We start from the raw sequence: 15,374 nt of genomic DNA on the forward strand, positions 1-15,374 counted from the left end.
AATATGGGTAGAGATAATGATTAATTTAACTCCTCATACAGCGAGAGCATTCAGATTATGACTCTTCAGTAGAACTATCTTAGTAACGTGTTTGTAACAATTTAGGCCAGTAAAAGGTCTGCATACTTCTGTCCACAAACAGACAGGGCCTATCCAAAGTGTTCACCCACTTGGATGTTTTACCTTTATATTGATTTTATGACTTTTTTTTTCTAGTTTTTTTTTTTTTTTAATCTCCCAGGCCATTGTTTTCTTGCAGGTTTTCTTCAAGGATTTTCCAATATTTTACCACATTCATTTTAACCTCTACCTTTACAAGGTAGGCAGCATCCCCACAGCATGATGCTGCCACCACCGTGCTTCACAGTGGTGATGGTGTGATTGTAGTGATGTGCAGTGTTTGGTGTCAGCCAAACATACTGTCTTCTCTGATGGCCAAAAAGCACCACTTTGATCACATCAGACCAAAGAATTTTCTTCCACTTGACCATGGAGTCTCCCACGTGTCTTTAGGAAAACTAGCCAAGATTTAATGTAAGTTTTCTTCAACAGTGGCTTTCTCTTTGCCACTCTCCCATAAAGCTTTGACTGGTGAGCACCAATTGGCTGGACCTCTGTTGAATTAGTTCAGTCATTTTAAAGGGGGTAAATATTTATGCAATCACTTACAGTGCCGTGAAAAAGTATTTGCCACCTTTCTGATTCTTGACTTTTTCGCATATTTATCACACTTAAATTTTTCAGATCATCAAACCAATTTTTATATTTCACAAAGAAACCCCAAGTAAATACAAAATGCAGTGTTTGAATGATTATTTAGAATTTTTAAGGGGGGAAAAGTACAAACCTATCTTGCCCTATGTGAAAAAGTACCCCCCCCTCCCCCCCGTTAAATCATGAGTTAACTGTGATTAATCACAGTCTTTGAAAAGCTGGGTTCAATTTCACGGCCACATCCAGGCCTGATTACCTATTGAATCAAGAAATTACTTAAATAGAAGCTGTCAGACAAAGTGAAGTAGGCTACAAGATCTCAAAAAGAAACGCATCATGCCACGATCCAAAGAAATTCAAGAACAAATGAGAAACAAAGTGATTGAAATCTATCAGTTTGGAAAAGGTTACAAAGATATTTCCAAGGCTTTGGAACTCCAGCAAACCACAGTCAGAGCCATTATCCACAAATGGAGAAAACTGGGAACAGTGGTGAACCTTCCCAGGAGTGGTCAGCCAACCAAAATGACTCCAAGAGTGCAACAACGACTCATCCAGGAGGCCACATGAGAACCCAGAACAACATCCAAAGAACTGCAGGCCTCACTGGCCTAAGTTAAGGTCAGAGTTCATGACTCAACCATAAGAAAGAAACTGGGCAAAAATGGCATCCATAGGAGAGTTCCAAGGCCAAAACCACTGCTGACAGAAAAGAACACAAAGACTTGTCTCACATTTGCCAAGAAACATCTTGATGATCCCCAAGAAATATTCTGACCAGACAAAAGTTGAACTTTTTGGACGGTGTGCGGCTGTTACATCTGGTGTAAAAATGACAGCATTTGACAAAAAGAACATCATGCCAACAGTCAAACATGGTGGTGACAGTGTGATGGTCTGGGACTGCTTTGCTGCTTCAGGACCTGGACCACTTGCTGTGATTGATGTCTACCAGAAAATCCTGAAGGCCAACGTCTGGCCATCAGTTCATGACCTCAAGCTCAAGAGCTCTTGGTTTATGCAGCAGGACAACAACCCGAAATACACCTGCAAGTCCACCTCTGAATGGCTCAAGAAAAACAAAGTAAGGGTTTTGGAGTGGCCAAGTCAAATTCTGGTCTTAAATCCAACTGAGATGCTGTGGTGTGACCTTAAACGGGCAGTTCACGCTTGAAAATCCTCCAATATGGCTGAGTTTAAACAATTCTGTGAAGAAGAGTGGGCAAAAATTCCTCAACAGTGATGCAAAAGACTCATCACCAGTTATCATAAACACTTGATTTTGGTTATTCCTGCAAAAGGTTGCACAACTAGTTATTAGGTTCAGGGGGCAATTACTTTTTCACACAGGGCCAGATAGGTCTGGATTTTTACTCCCAAATCATTCAGACATAAGGTGATAAGGTCAGAATTTTGTTGCTAATTTAGTTTGATTGAAGATTATAATGGGATTTAAACCAAGGACAAAGGAACCTGTTATGGATTGAAAAGGAAAAGGGAAATACAAAAGGATAAATTTTTGAAATCACAAGGTGCAGATAACTTTTGACTTGTCTGCTGTGCTGTCTGAGAGTTTTTAAAAGTGAAATGAGACATTGTATACTTCTTCTACAATGCTGTTGCTGCAGATAGACACTGCAGTGGCTGAACCAAAGTGTGCTAAAAGGGACAGTGATTCATCGCAATTAAAACATAATCAATGCACTAATTATGGACCTTAATTGTGATTAATGCAGTACTGCTGACAGCCTTAGTCAAAACTTAGTATCATCTGAGTCACGACTCTGCTGTAAATTTTGACTTAACTGCTGCTAATCCTCTTTTATGACTACAGTGCATCCATATTTCCCCTCATTTTTAAGGATTTATGCAGTTAAAGTGTATGACTTTACGAAATACCCCTTTAACTGCAGCTGTGCTACTCTAATTCAACACTAGGTGTCAGCCTTGTACGCATCACGTCTTCCTCCAGATACTGTATCTGCTGACAGATCACCTGAGGAGGCAGGTTGCCACACACACCTCTGAGCATGCATGCCTGTCTCTGACTTGACATGTTGACAGCTGCTTTAACAGCCTCACATTTTCATACCCCCCCTCTTGTTTTTCTTAACTCTTCCTCTCTGTCATGACATGCCTGGGTTTGCACTCTCCACCTCCTGAGAGCTCATGCTAATTCCTGTGCTCTGATTTGCTGCTGTCAGTGGGGTACTGTGAGCCCACTGTACAATCTGATTGGCTTTTTGAGTGACCCTGCAGGTTTGATGGGGAGCGGGCTCGTGCTGTAACCACAAACAGAAAGTGAGAGAATTAAAAACACAGTTTGAGACTTAGATGGGAGCAGCTGTGAAGAAAAGAGGGAAAACAGGGAAGAAAGGCGCATAATGAACTAAATATCCTAGAAGAGGAGAGAGGAGTGATATCCCAGTGTGCCTTGGTGGATTCTGTGCGCAGGTAGGTGTTACATACTGGAGCTATTTCAAGGCAAATAATACAGGAGCCCTCTGTTTGTGAGTCTAGTTGGTTGGGTTTTTTTTTTTTTTAACTAACCTGATTTTTTTACTTTATGTTCTTTTCTCAGTAACTCTTGAAGAATAAAACATGTCCAAACAAGTGTGTACATGTGTGTTGGAATGTAATTATTATCTCCTTCTAGCTTCAGATATGAATAATCGCTCCATCGCCTGGTGGCTGAGACAGATCGGCCTGTCCCAGTACACCAAAACATTAGAGAGTGAATACTATGGTCTGGAGGTATGTGAACGTGCAAATAAAGCATCTGAGAGTGCTTCTCGATGCCTGCTTTTTCTTTTGTGTTGCAATGCAGTCTGTTTCGTCCTTAATATCCATTGTTGTCATCTGCTTTCTCTCTCCAGGGTTTACTGAATGTGACTGATGGGGAGCTGAAGGATGCAGGGATAGAAGACGCAGCTCACAGAGAAACCATCCTCAGTCAGCTTTCGAGACAGCGACAGAGACTGGACCCACACTCTGGTGACACTCATGCACATGCACAATAGACCTATATTCAAACTGTCTTTATATTAATCACGGTTATCAAAATAGCCTAAAACTCAGTTTTATAAATGACTGGGGCCTTTACCAAGAGTTTTTAAAAGTTCTTGAAGAGTTTAGTTGCTACATCTGCTGATTTTTAGTATGTAATGCACGTATTTAAGTAGCTCTATGGTGAAACTTGTTCCAAAAGGCAACTGGACTTGGTTGAAATTCTTAAAGATGTTTCACCTCTCCCCCTCTTCCTCTAGAAGCCTTTCGGTGAATATGTGAGACATCCTTAAGAATTTTAACCAAGTTTACTTTTCTTTTGGATAAAGCCTTGAATAACTATGACCTAGATGACTGAAAATCTTCACAGATACGTGGCAAAACAGTCATATCCTAGACCTGATCAGTATTAATTTCATCCACCAGTGCTGCGACTAAAAATACGAGTTGATTTTTTTTTTTTTATTAGAAGGATGCAGGGGTGGAAAGAAACTAATTACATTTACTGAAATTACTGTAACTGAACAGTGTTTTTAGGTACTTGAACTTTTTTGAGTCAATTTTGAAATCTGTACTTTTACTTCTACTTAAATGTGTTTTAACCAGAGTAACTGTACTTTTACTTGAGTACTATACTCTTACTTTTTCCACCTCTGCTGACTACACAGTAGCACATAGAGAGGGCATGATTCTACATCACATCCCAAGACAGCTGTTGTTCTCCCTCATGCCCTCGGGCCGAGTGTTAAGATGTATTTGTCTTTGGATGTTGCCTGTTATACAGCGGCCCCTGCAGGGGTTCCTTTGCTCATGTTTATGGTGGATTGTTGTTGTTTTTGATGTGAGACACATTTGCACCACGAGTGAAGTTATCCACCAAGTTAGCATCCCCACCCTTGACTTTAGGGGTTCCTATAAGATGCATAGTGTGTCTTCATCTGAATTACCTTGCTTCGAGCTTAACTCTCTGCTTTGTTCTTGCCAGAGGAGACCCACCTTGCCACATATTCAAGATACAGCTCTGTCATACTGTGAAATACTCAACACTTTAAAGCTGTAGTTTAACTAAATGTAGTGTGGACCAATATATACACTTTTAAAGTTTTAAATTTAACTCTATATGAGTAATTAACACTGTCATTTTTGCTGTGTATTTTACTTTATTATAGAGGTGTGACTTTACCTGAACAACCTGGGTGAAGATATAATCTCTTACTGTTTTTGCCCTTAAAAAAAATCCTATTTTACTGTACAACTCTTTGGTAGCTACTCAGTACTCATTACTAAAAGTAAACTTCAAGTTAAATACTTTTTACTTTTACTTAAGTAGATTTTACTTTGAATTCAGTTAATTTTGACCAGAGTAACTGTACTTTTACTTGACTACAAAGCCATATACATTTTCCACCTCTGGGAATATGGCAGTAAAATTGGCTAAAAACAGATCTGGTGATAAAAACTCTGTCAAAAAGTAAGTTTAGTTTCCATTAAGGAGTCTAGAACACACTAAAATGTTAGTGCTGGACTGTTACTGGACAGGACAGGCTGGTTGGAGAGATGCAGCAGATTTAGAAATATTTCACTGGATAATTTGCGTGCCAGCTGACCTAGCACATTGAAGTTATTTGTGAACAAAAACTAAAATAAGTTTCAGAATTTGGCCCAAGTGACAAAAAATAATTTTAACTACAATTATCCTTTGATAGTGTTGGTTTAAATCCTTTATGCTCAAGTGGTGGATCCATACCTAAAAGAGGGTTGCAGAGCCATTTTCACTAGGTCATAGAAGTATGCCTGGAAAGAAATATGAGGCAAAAAGTCTTTGTACTTTTATTTTGAAGGATATGTATATTGCTTTATTCCATCACACCTTTTGCTTCATCTCAAGTTTAAACTACCTCATTTTTCCTTAAAACATCTAGTTATGATTGAAAAATGTGAGCAACTTTGGTTGCATTTTCTCATTAAAGAAGTGTTGGTGAGTCCTGACTTTACAGCTTTTGAGAACCCCTGATTTAACAAAAGAAAACTTTGTACTTAACATTGATATTCAGTACAATAAAAATACAGTGTTATTCCCCATGCACCTTTAAAGACAAGTTTAGAGTTTACACTTTAACCCCAAAAGGGAAACTTAGATTACTTTAGTGAAATTCTATTGATCATTTTATTGAGTCATTTATTATGATAATTTGTTAAAAAAAGAAGAAAGCACTTCCTAGGGTACTGTTTGGGTGAGTGGAGTGACCACAAGCTGCTTGTTGTGCTGCTGGTGCAGGCAGTCTCCAGGTGTAGACAGATAAATAGATACTTTATTAATCCCGTGGGAAATTCAAGGGAACACTAGGGGGGGGAGGTCAAAAGAAATGCCGTTGAGCTTGACCTTGGCTGCCAAGTGACATGCATCTGTGTCGAGATGTATCGAGCTTGACTCAAGCTGCCCCCCTCCCTCTCCAGTCCTGGGTTGAGGCACATCAGGCCCTGTTATGATTCCTTAGCACCCCACATGCTTAGAACTTAAGCACATGACTATACTTCTACCCTATAATCAACCTCATCCCTGATTACCTTTTCAGTGTACTAGCTTGCCAGCTTTAAATTGATGTGCAGCAACAGATACAGATCGGCTGCTGGCATCATGCCTCATTATGTAGAGATGGGCCAATATTAGCCGATACTGACATTCAGCTGATACACCAGTGAAGCCCTATCATCACGACTTAATTAAAATGTTCAAGTCTACCAGAACCCATGCAACTCACTAATAAAAATGTTGAATTTTGTTGTTTTTCAGCTCCTTATTTAACAGATGGACAAGGCAGTGGTATGGATCATCACTTCTTCAACTCAGCAATAATAATCAACATGCATTTTCTCTAAAATGTCAAACTATTCAATTTAAATGTCCCTTCTTACTCTCTCAGATGTTCAAGTGAAGCGCAGAGTAAGCCGGAAATACTCCCTGGGGTCGTCTATGGACTTGGTGAGACCATATAGTCTGCATAGCTTTATCATCACAAGATTATGATCACACAGAGACACAGAGCAGCAGTCAAGTCTCTTCAGAATAAGAACACCACAATCATCAGCTGCACACTACTTGGCTCTTCTACTGTTTCCTGCAGGTGAAGCCAAAGAAAGACCTATTTCGTCAGAGCGTTCTGCCCCGCCTTCAGCGCGCTGATAAGAAACACCGCCTTTCCGCTTCCTGCTCCCAGCTCCGCCCCCTAAATGAGGACAATACTATCAGTGAGGCGGAGGGCTGTCAGGACAGCAAACACAGGTGAGCTGACCCGTAATAAGTGTTTTGCATGTAAAGAGCTAATAGTGGTTTTGTGGGAGTGAAGGGACAGGTCTACTTTCTCTTGGTTGGATGGATACACATTTCTGGCTAATGATTCACTTTTGCTTCATAAAACATATGTCATGGTGTGTGAGGGAGTGTCAGCAAGATGGGTGTACTGAAAAATCACGCATCTATAAAAATGTTGTATATAAAGAATTACATCATGATCCTACTTATCTATTTTCCCCAACATAGAGAGCCGCTGCTCTTAGATGACTACCATTATAAACAACACCCCTCAGGACTTTGATATTTTGGTCACACTTCCCTCTCACAGAGAGGTGAAGGACTCAGTGACAAAGGCCACTGTGTGTTTGCAACTACTTAATCCTGAAGTCAAGGCCTTCACAAAGGAGACGGTTGTAAAGCAGGCTCATTTCCTGCATTACAGGGCCAGTTCGACTAATTCAAAAAGAGGGAATTCTCATTTCACTCTCAAGTTTTATGAAATCATCAGGACAGAAAAGGATCTAGGACTATGGTTTTGAATGTATGTGAGACTGAAATGATCAGCCAAAGAGGACAAATGGAGATTTGTTTGTGAAGTTGGAAAAAAGCCCTGAAATGTATATTTAAAAACCTCAACAGCTACAGTCATGGACGGAAGTATTGGCACCCCTGAAATTTTTCCTGGAAATACACCATTTTTCCCAGAAATTGTTGCAATTACAAGTGTTTTTGGTATTCACATGTTTATTTCATTTATGTGCATTTGAACAACACTAAAAAGCAGTTAATCAGCCCCCCCTTACCATAAACATGGCCCTCTTAAACGTCCGCTCTCTGCTGAACAAGACTTTTATTATAAATGACCTGATTTTAGAGCACAAACTTGACTGCTTATTTTTAACTGAAACATGGCTGGGTGCAGATGCACCAGTTGTTCTCACTGAGGCCTCCCCACCTGATTTTAAGTTTGTATTTTCAACTAGGAGTGGTAAAAGGGGAGGTGGCACTGCTTCTATTAGTACAAACACTTTGCCAACCAAACCTATTTTATTTGAACATTACACAAGTTTTGAATACCACTCTATTGTTTTTAACAACCCTACAATTTTATGTGTGACAGTGTACAGACCACCAAAAAGGTGCAGTCTTTTTATCCCACAGTTTTCAGAGTTTTTATCAATTTTACACAATTCTTACAATATGATTATTTTAATCGGTGATTTTAACCTGCACATAGATAACATTTTAGACCCTGTTGCAAGTGAATTTTTAAATATTCTTAACTATATGGATTTTACTCAGCACGTCATGCAGCCAACTCACAACAGAGGACACACTCTGGACCTGGTCATCACCTATGGCCTGTCCACCAGTGTGTCGTCTGTTGTTGACTTGGCTGTCTCTGACCACTACTGTGTGTTTTTAATATCACCGCTTTTTATCCAGCGGAGACCTCTGTGAGAACTGTGAGGAAGCGTCATCTGACCCCTGAAGTGGCTGCAAATTTTATTCAAGTTTTAGAAAATATCCTCCAGTTGTTTTACCTGCCCCTGTGATTTTATCGTTGATAATTTTACCAGTAGACTTCAATACGCACTTAATTCAGTTGCTCCACTTAAATTGAAAAAGGCTCGCCTAAGCCTATAGCCCCATGGAGAAATGAAGTCAAAAACTGAAAAGAACCTGCAGAGCGGCAGAAAGAAAATGGAGGAAAAGTAAAATAACAGTAAATTTTCAAATATACAATGAACATCTAAAAGCCTACAATTTTGCAGTCAGAAATGCCAGAAATTCATACTTTGCTAAAATAATCACAAACCATAAAAATAACCCAAAAGTTCTCTTCTCCACCATTGACCATCTTTTTAACCCTGATTTTATTCAACTTCAAATAACCCCCACAAACACTCTCTGTGAGGAGTTTGCAGCCCACTTCGGGGGAAAGATTGACACTATCAGATGTGATATTTTATCCAGCCGAACCTCTGCTTTTAACACGTCTGAGTTTTTATCTTTACCAGAGGAAACACTGGACAGTTTTGTCCTGGTTAATGCTGAGATGCTTGATGAAGTTTTCTCCTCAGTGAAGCCCACCACATGTCTTTTAGATCCAATTCCAACCTCATTTTTTAAGTCATTTTATGGATCTTTTAGAGATGAGCTTTTAAACATGATGAACTGTTCACTTCAGACGGGGGTCTTTCCCGCTGCCTTTAAAGCGGCAGTGGTGAGGCCTCTGTTGAAGAAGAGCAATTTAGATTTTAATGACTTTAACAATTACAGACCAGTGTCTAACTTACCATTTTTAAGTAAAATTTTAGAGAAACATGTTTTTATTCAGCTGAATTATTTTTTAGACACACATGGTATTCATGAAGAATGTCAGTCTGGTTTTAGGGTAAACCACAGTACAGAGACGGCCTTGACAAAGATTTTAAATGATTTTAGATTAAATTATGATTCACAAAAGGTGACGGTGTTGGTTCTGCTGGATCTAAGTGCTGCCTTCGATACAGTAGACCACACTATTCTTTTAAATAGACTCAAACATCTGGTCGGCCTCTCTGGTACTGTACACAAATGGTTTACTTCCTACCTCACAGACAGAACATTCATGGTGAGTGTAGACACATGCTCCTCCAAAGTCCATAAAATCACATGTGGTGTGCCCCAGGGTTCGATTTTAGGTCCTGTGCTTTTTAACCTGTACATGCTCCCTCTTGGCGGTGTCATCAGGAGACATGGAATCAACTTCCACAGTTATGCTGATGATACACAGCTTTACATCTCCATGTCTCCTGATGACACCAGGCCAATGGATGCTCTTTTTAACTGCATTTTAGATATCAAATCCTGGATGGCAGAAAACTTTCTCCAGCTTAACCAGGACAAAACTGAGGTTTTAGTCATTGGTCCTGAGGCCTTGAGAGAGAAAATTTTACCCAAACTACAAGCACTGTCTTTTAATCCATCATCACAAGTGAAAAACCTGGGTGTAATTTTTGACTCTGAGCTGACTTTTATTCCACACATTAAGAATGTAACAAAAATAGGTTTTTATCATCTAAAGAACATCGCCAGAGTCCGCCCCATTCTCTCTCAAGCCAACACGGAGACGCTGATGCATGCTTTTATCACTAGTCGGATAGACTACTGTAATGCCCTGCTCTCTGGTCTTCCCAAAAGAATATTTCAGGTCTACAGTTACTCCAAAATTCAGCAGCACGTGTCCTGACTAGGACCAGAGGGCGGCCCACATTACACGGTTTTAGAATCACTGCATTGGCTCCCGTGTTTTAGGATCAATTTTAAAGTTCTTTTACTGGTTTTTAAATGTCTTAATGGTCTTGGGCCTTCTTATCTTTCAGAACTGCTTTTACCTTATGAACCCTCGCCGACCCTGCGCTCCTCTGGCAGCAGGCTCTTAGTCATTCCCAAAGTCAGGACACACACTCATGGCGAGGCGTCTTTCCAGCACTACGGCCCTCGTCTATGGAACAGCCTGCCAGAGGAGCTCAGGGCCGCAGAGAACGTTCATGTTTTTAAGAGCAGGCTCAAGACACACCTTTTTAGCTTAGCTTTTGATTAATATTTATCTATTTCATTTATGATATTTATTTATTTTAGGCCTTCAATCTGTATTTATTTATGAATTTTATTCTTTTCCTACCTTAATTTCTTAGTTATGCTATTTTATATTTTAGTTCTTAGGTTTTATTTGTACTGAGGTTTTACTTATTTTTATCCTTTTATCATTTTTAGGATCTCCAGTGTTTCCTCTGGGGGAGCCCTCTGCACCGGGAGCGGTGGTCGGCTATGGCTGCAGGGGTCTGTCTCGTGGGTTCCTGGTGGAGGTTTGGTGTCTCTGCCTCATCCCTCCTCTGGGTCCTGCGTCGGTGTCCTGTAGCTGTGGGTGACTCGCTGCTCCTGGTGCAGACGGCCCCTCTGATGGCGCTTTCTCAACTGGTTCATCTGTACTCAGCCTCTTGTACTCAGCCTAATGTCCACTATTTTTGTGTGTGTTTGTGAAACAGTGTGTGTGAGTGGGTGTAAGTGGGTGCACATGTAACTGTTGTCTGTAGGGTGGTTGCGGGTGTGTGGGTGTGAGGGAATGACTCTAATTGTCTATATTACGCAAAAGGTGGGGGTGGGTGGGTTTGAGGGAATGTTTTTAATTTGTCCATGTACAGCACTTTGAGTTACATGTCATGTATGAAAAGCGCTTTATAAATAAAGTTTGATTGATTGATTGATTGATAAAAAGCAGAAGAAAAAAGCCAAAATGGACATAATCTTACACAATGACCTCTGATGCAGACCCAGCTTTCTGACACTAGGCCCTACATCGCAGCCCAAAATCTCTTGATAGTCTCCAGAGTTCCTGTTTCCTTGTACACAGTCAAGGCACCCAGTGCCAGAGGCAGCAAAACAACCACAAAACATCCTTGAACATCCAACATGTTTAACTGTGGGTACTGTGCTCTGTTCTTTGTAGGCCTCATTGCGTTTTCTGTAAACAGTAGAATGACATGCTTTTCCAAAAAGCTCTACCTTAGTCTCGTCTGTCCACAAAATGTTCTCCCAGAAGGATTGAGGCTTACTCAGGTACATTTTTGCAAACTCCAGTCTGGCTTTTTTATGTCTCTTTGTCAGCAGTGGGGTTCTCCTCAGTCTCCTGCCATAGCGCTTCATCTCATTCAGATAACCACGTATGGTCCGAGCTGACACTTTTGCACCCTGAGTCTGCAGGACAGCCTGAATTTGTGTGGAAGTTGACTGAGGATGTTTATCCACCATTCCAACTATCCTGTGTTGCATACTTTTGTCAATTTTTCTCTTCTGCCCACGTCCAGGGAGATGAGCCACAGATCCATGGGTTATAAACTTCTTGATTATATTACACACAGTGGACAAAGGAATTTCAAGATCTCCAGAGATGGTCTTGTAACCTTAAGATTGTTCATATTTTTCCACAATTTTGCTTCCTTTTTTTTTTTTTTGGAAAATTCTGTTTTTTCATTTTGTTGTTATAAATGACAAAACAGAACATAACACAATGCAACAAAGAACAGCAGTACCTAACAATTCACCAGAGCCATGACAGGATACATCATATCTTCAGCAATGTAGAATACAACACACTTACACACATACACATATACATCTTCCCCCCTCCCAGAATGGCCCAGAATTGTCTGGGGACTTCTTAAGTTCCCAGACAATTCTGGGCACTTCTTTCTCATCTCCATGCTTGGTGTGACACACACAGGCATACAGCACAAAAGCTGAGTCAACTTTTAGACATTCTAACTGGCTTCAGGTGGGATTCCTACATTGCCAGCACCTGTTACTGCCACAGGTGAGTTTAAATGAGCTTGCTCACATGCTTGAAATAAAATGATTTATCCACAGTTTTAAAAGGGTGCCAATAATTTTGTCCGGCCCATTTTTGAGTTTTATGTAAAATTATGTCCATTTTGTCCTTTTTCTTGTGTTTTTGTTGTGTTGTTCCAATGCACATAAATGAAATAAACATGTGTATACCTAAAACATTTGTAATTGCAACAATTTCTGGGAGAAATGGTGTATTTTCTGGAAAAATTTCAGGGGTGCCAATACTTTCATCCATGACTGCACTAGTTTTTTTCCACGAACACTGCTCCAGATCAAACACTGCAAAACTTATTAGTTTATGATGGCAAAGATTCATAAAATTAAGGGGATTCAGATGGTTGAACCACTTTACATACTGCATGTAGCATCTGCTTTTCTTTCTCTTTCTTAGAGCTATTGTTAGGCTTTTTACATCTTTATCCATAGAGGAGAACAGAGGATAGAGTGGAAACAGGGATGATAGAGGGTGAAGGAGTCAACGACCAGATTTGAACCAAGGTCACCTGAGCACACAGGGCGGTGACCTAACTGCTGGTCCATCTGTGTCCCATGTAGCATCTACTTTAATAAGAAAAAGCAGCACAATATTGTGGCTTTGATAATAGATCTAGAGAACATCTTTGTCATTGATCTTAAAAAGCCCTAGGGTAGTTTCTCATCAGGGACCAGGGCTGGATCTGAGCACACTAGACCCTAAAGCTGGGCTGGACAATTTTGAAAAAAATGGCGAATTGTGATTATTCTAAACTACACTGCAATTTGAAATGATCCGTGGTATGACTATTTTTACATCATTGCTCTCTATTAATTGAAAAAAACATATTGATTATTCAGAGTATAATTTTTGCTATTTCTGCACAAAAAGGGTGATTTAAACTTACATCTGTGTATAAAATGTGCACCAGGACGTCTCTGCTGAAAAACATCTAAATTAAAATGGTACTTGAAATTGATTTCTGACAGCTTAAAAAGCCTGTGATTTTGATAACTGCAGAAGGCCATATTTTGATTGCAACAAAATCTAGATTAATTGTTCGGCCCTAGCCCAAAGTCTGGCGCATTTTATCATTGTGAACTAATGGGGCCAGACCTGGGCACCATGCCAGAGTCCACCTAAATAGGTAGTCTCAGGCATGATTCATGCGTACTCAACCCAATGCACGGGAGATATGGATGTAACCAAGCTCGAGCATGTGGTAGTTTACGATAACTTGTAAAGGCACACCAAAAAGAGAAGAAGCCAAGCACTCTAACCATCAAAAATGAAAAATATGAGGAGAGCAATATCTAGCAAGCCCTAATTATAATACCAAACTAGAAAAGCACTTAGAGAGCGCAGACCTCCGCCATCAGTCCTATCTCCCAATAGTGAAGAATCCTTTAAAAACATTCCTGGATCCAGATGGTAATCCGGATCACTCCCAAAACCTAATTTGCCGATTACTCCCTCCCCGGTGGGGTGGAGACACAGTGAGGCAAAGCACTGGCTTCGCTACGTGTGAAAGTCATGGCAGAGGGTGAATATTCCTCTATTCCTCCCAGCATTGTGAGTATTCTCGATACAATTCGCTGTCTTTCTCTCTGTTATGCTCCGACTCGTTTCCTCGACCGGGCGTGTGTCTTTCAAACTCTACAAACTCCAAAACTTTGATAGAAACACACCAAAAATGCTGCTGGGATTGAAGTTACTCATGTCCGCCATCTCCTGGTGTAAAGTGGTAACAGCGCAGACCTCCGCCATAGCCCTATCTCCCAATAGTACAGAATCCTTAAAAAAATTCCTGAATCCAGACGGTGATCCGGATCACTCCCAACATCTAATGAGTTCTTCCTTATGCCATTTCTGACATGTCCTGAAAATTTCATCAAAATCCGTCCGCAACTTTTTGAGTTATGTTGCTGACAAACTAACTAACTAACAAACAAACTAACAAACGAACAAACCCACCCAATCACATCCTTGGCGGAGGTCATAAAGTGGTATGGATTAATAGAGTTGTGCCTAATGTGAAAATACCTGCAAGTACTTATCTGGTCAACCATAAAAGTTAGTATTGTGATCTCCATCTCCTTTTCTTATTGTGAACAAGTCATGCTTGCATCTCTGCAATAGCTTTATCTTTTTTGCCAAATTACTTGTTGTAATATAATTTTTTAAAATCATATCTGTACTTTTTCAATAGCTTTAGTATACTGTTGAGATAGGGAACAGAAAAACCCAATCCCCATTTTCTGACTGGTGATTTGACAAACCAAGTCAGCAGTAAATGAAACATTACAGATTTTGTGTCTCAGTATTTTGTTTGGAACTAATCCCTTTATCAAGCTGACTTGATAAGCGAGTTATGCAACTGACAATACTCAGTGTACAAAAAGATGCCGTCAAGTTCAGGCACATCTCTGCTCACCATTCAGCATGTGTCGACTGCTAAAAGCCTCGAGAGTTGTAATAAAACAAATATGAAGGAATCAATTAAGCAGATAGGTAGTTCCGGTCCTGCGCGCTGATTGGCTGGGACACGTTTGAATCTAACAGATATCAATACCCCAAAATCACTTATTATGGAACCTTTTCAATGGATGTGAATTTTTGATTAATAAATTTCTGTGGTAGCTCAGGACAATCACTCTTCTCTTGAGTACATGTTTCAAAAGCTTGCTGCTGGTCATAATATTAATGTTGTGCAATGAAAGAAAACACAGGCAGGCCAAGCACTAGATCCATACCATATGTGGGGTTTACAATCACATTCCACTTTGTACATCTACTTACCTTGACAAACAGACTGTGGCCAGGTGATGCTTTAGCTCGGTCTGTGTCGGTATCCGAGGAATGCCGGGGCAGATAGCGGTGTTTCAGCACCGGGCCCCGGGGCGGGGAAGAGGAGAAGGAGGAGGGCTCGGGAGAACTTGTTCGAACTCGTCCGAAACAGCGCAGGGAGGAGGGCGAGAAGGAGAAAGGGGG

The 15,374-nt window shown here is 40.4% G+C and overlaps 1 protein-coding gene across 1 annotated transcript in view; it reads right to left on the reverse strand.

Moving 5' to 3' along the window:
* LOC121508082 (proto-oncogene vav-like) overlaps positions 1-15,296 on the reverse strand; it is a 55,472-nt gene extending 40,176 nt beyond the window's left edge. The window contains exon 1 of the mRNA XM_041784586.1: positions 15,183-15,296. The gene's annotated coding sequence lies outside the window, so the exon portion shown is untranslated. The remainder of the gene's footprint in view (positions 1-15,182) is intronic.
* Between the last annotated feature and the right edge of the window lie 78 nt (positions 15,297-15,374).

Source organism: Cheilinus undulatus, linkage group 4, assembly GCF_018320785.1.
Source record: "Cheilinus undulatus linkage group 4, ASM1832078v1, whole genome shotgun sequence".
NCBI lineage: Eukaryota > Metazoa > Chordata > Actinopteri > Labriformes > Labridae > Cheilinus > Cheilinus undulatus.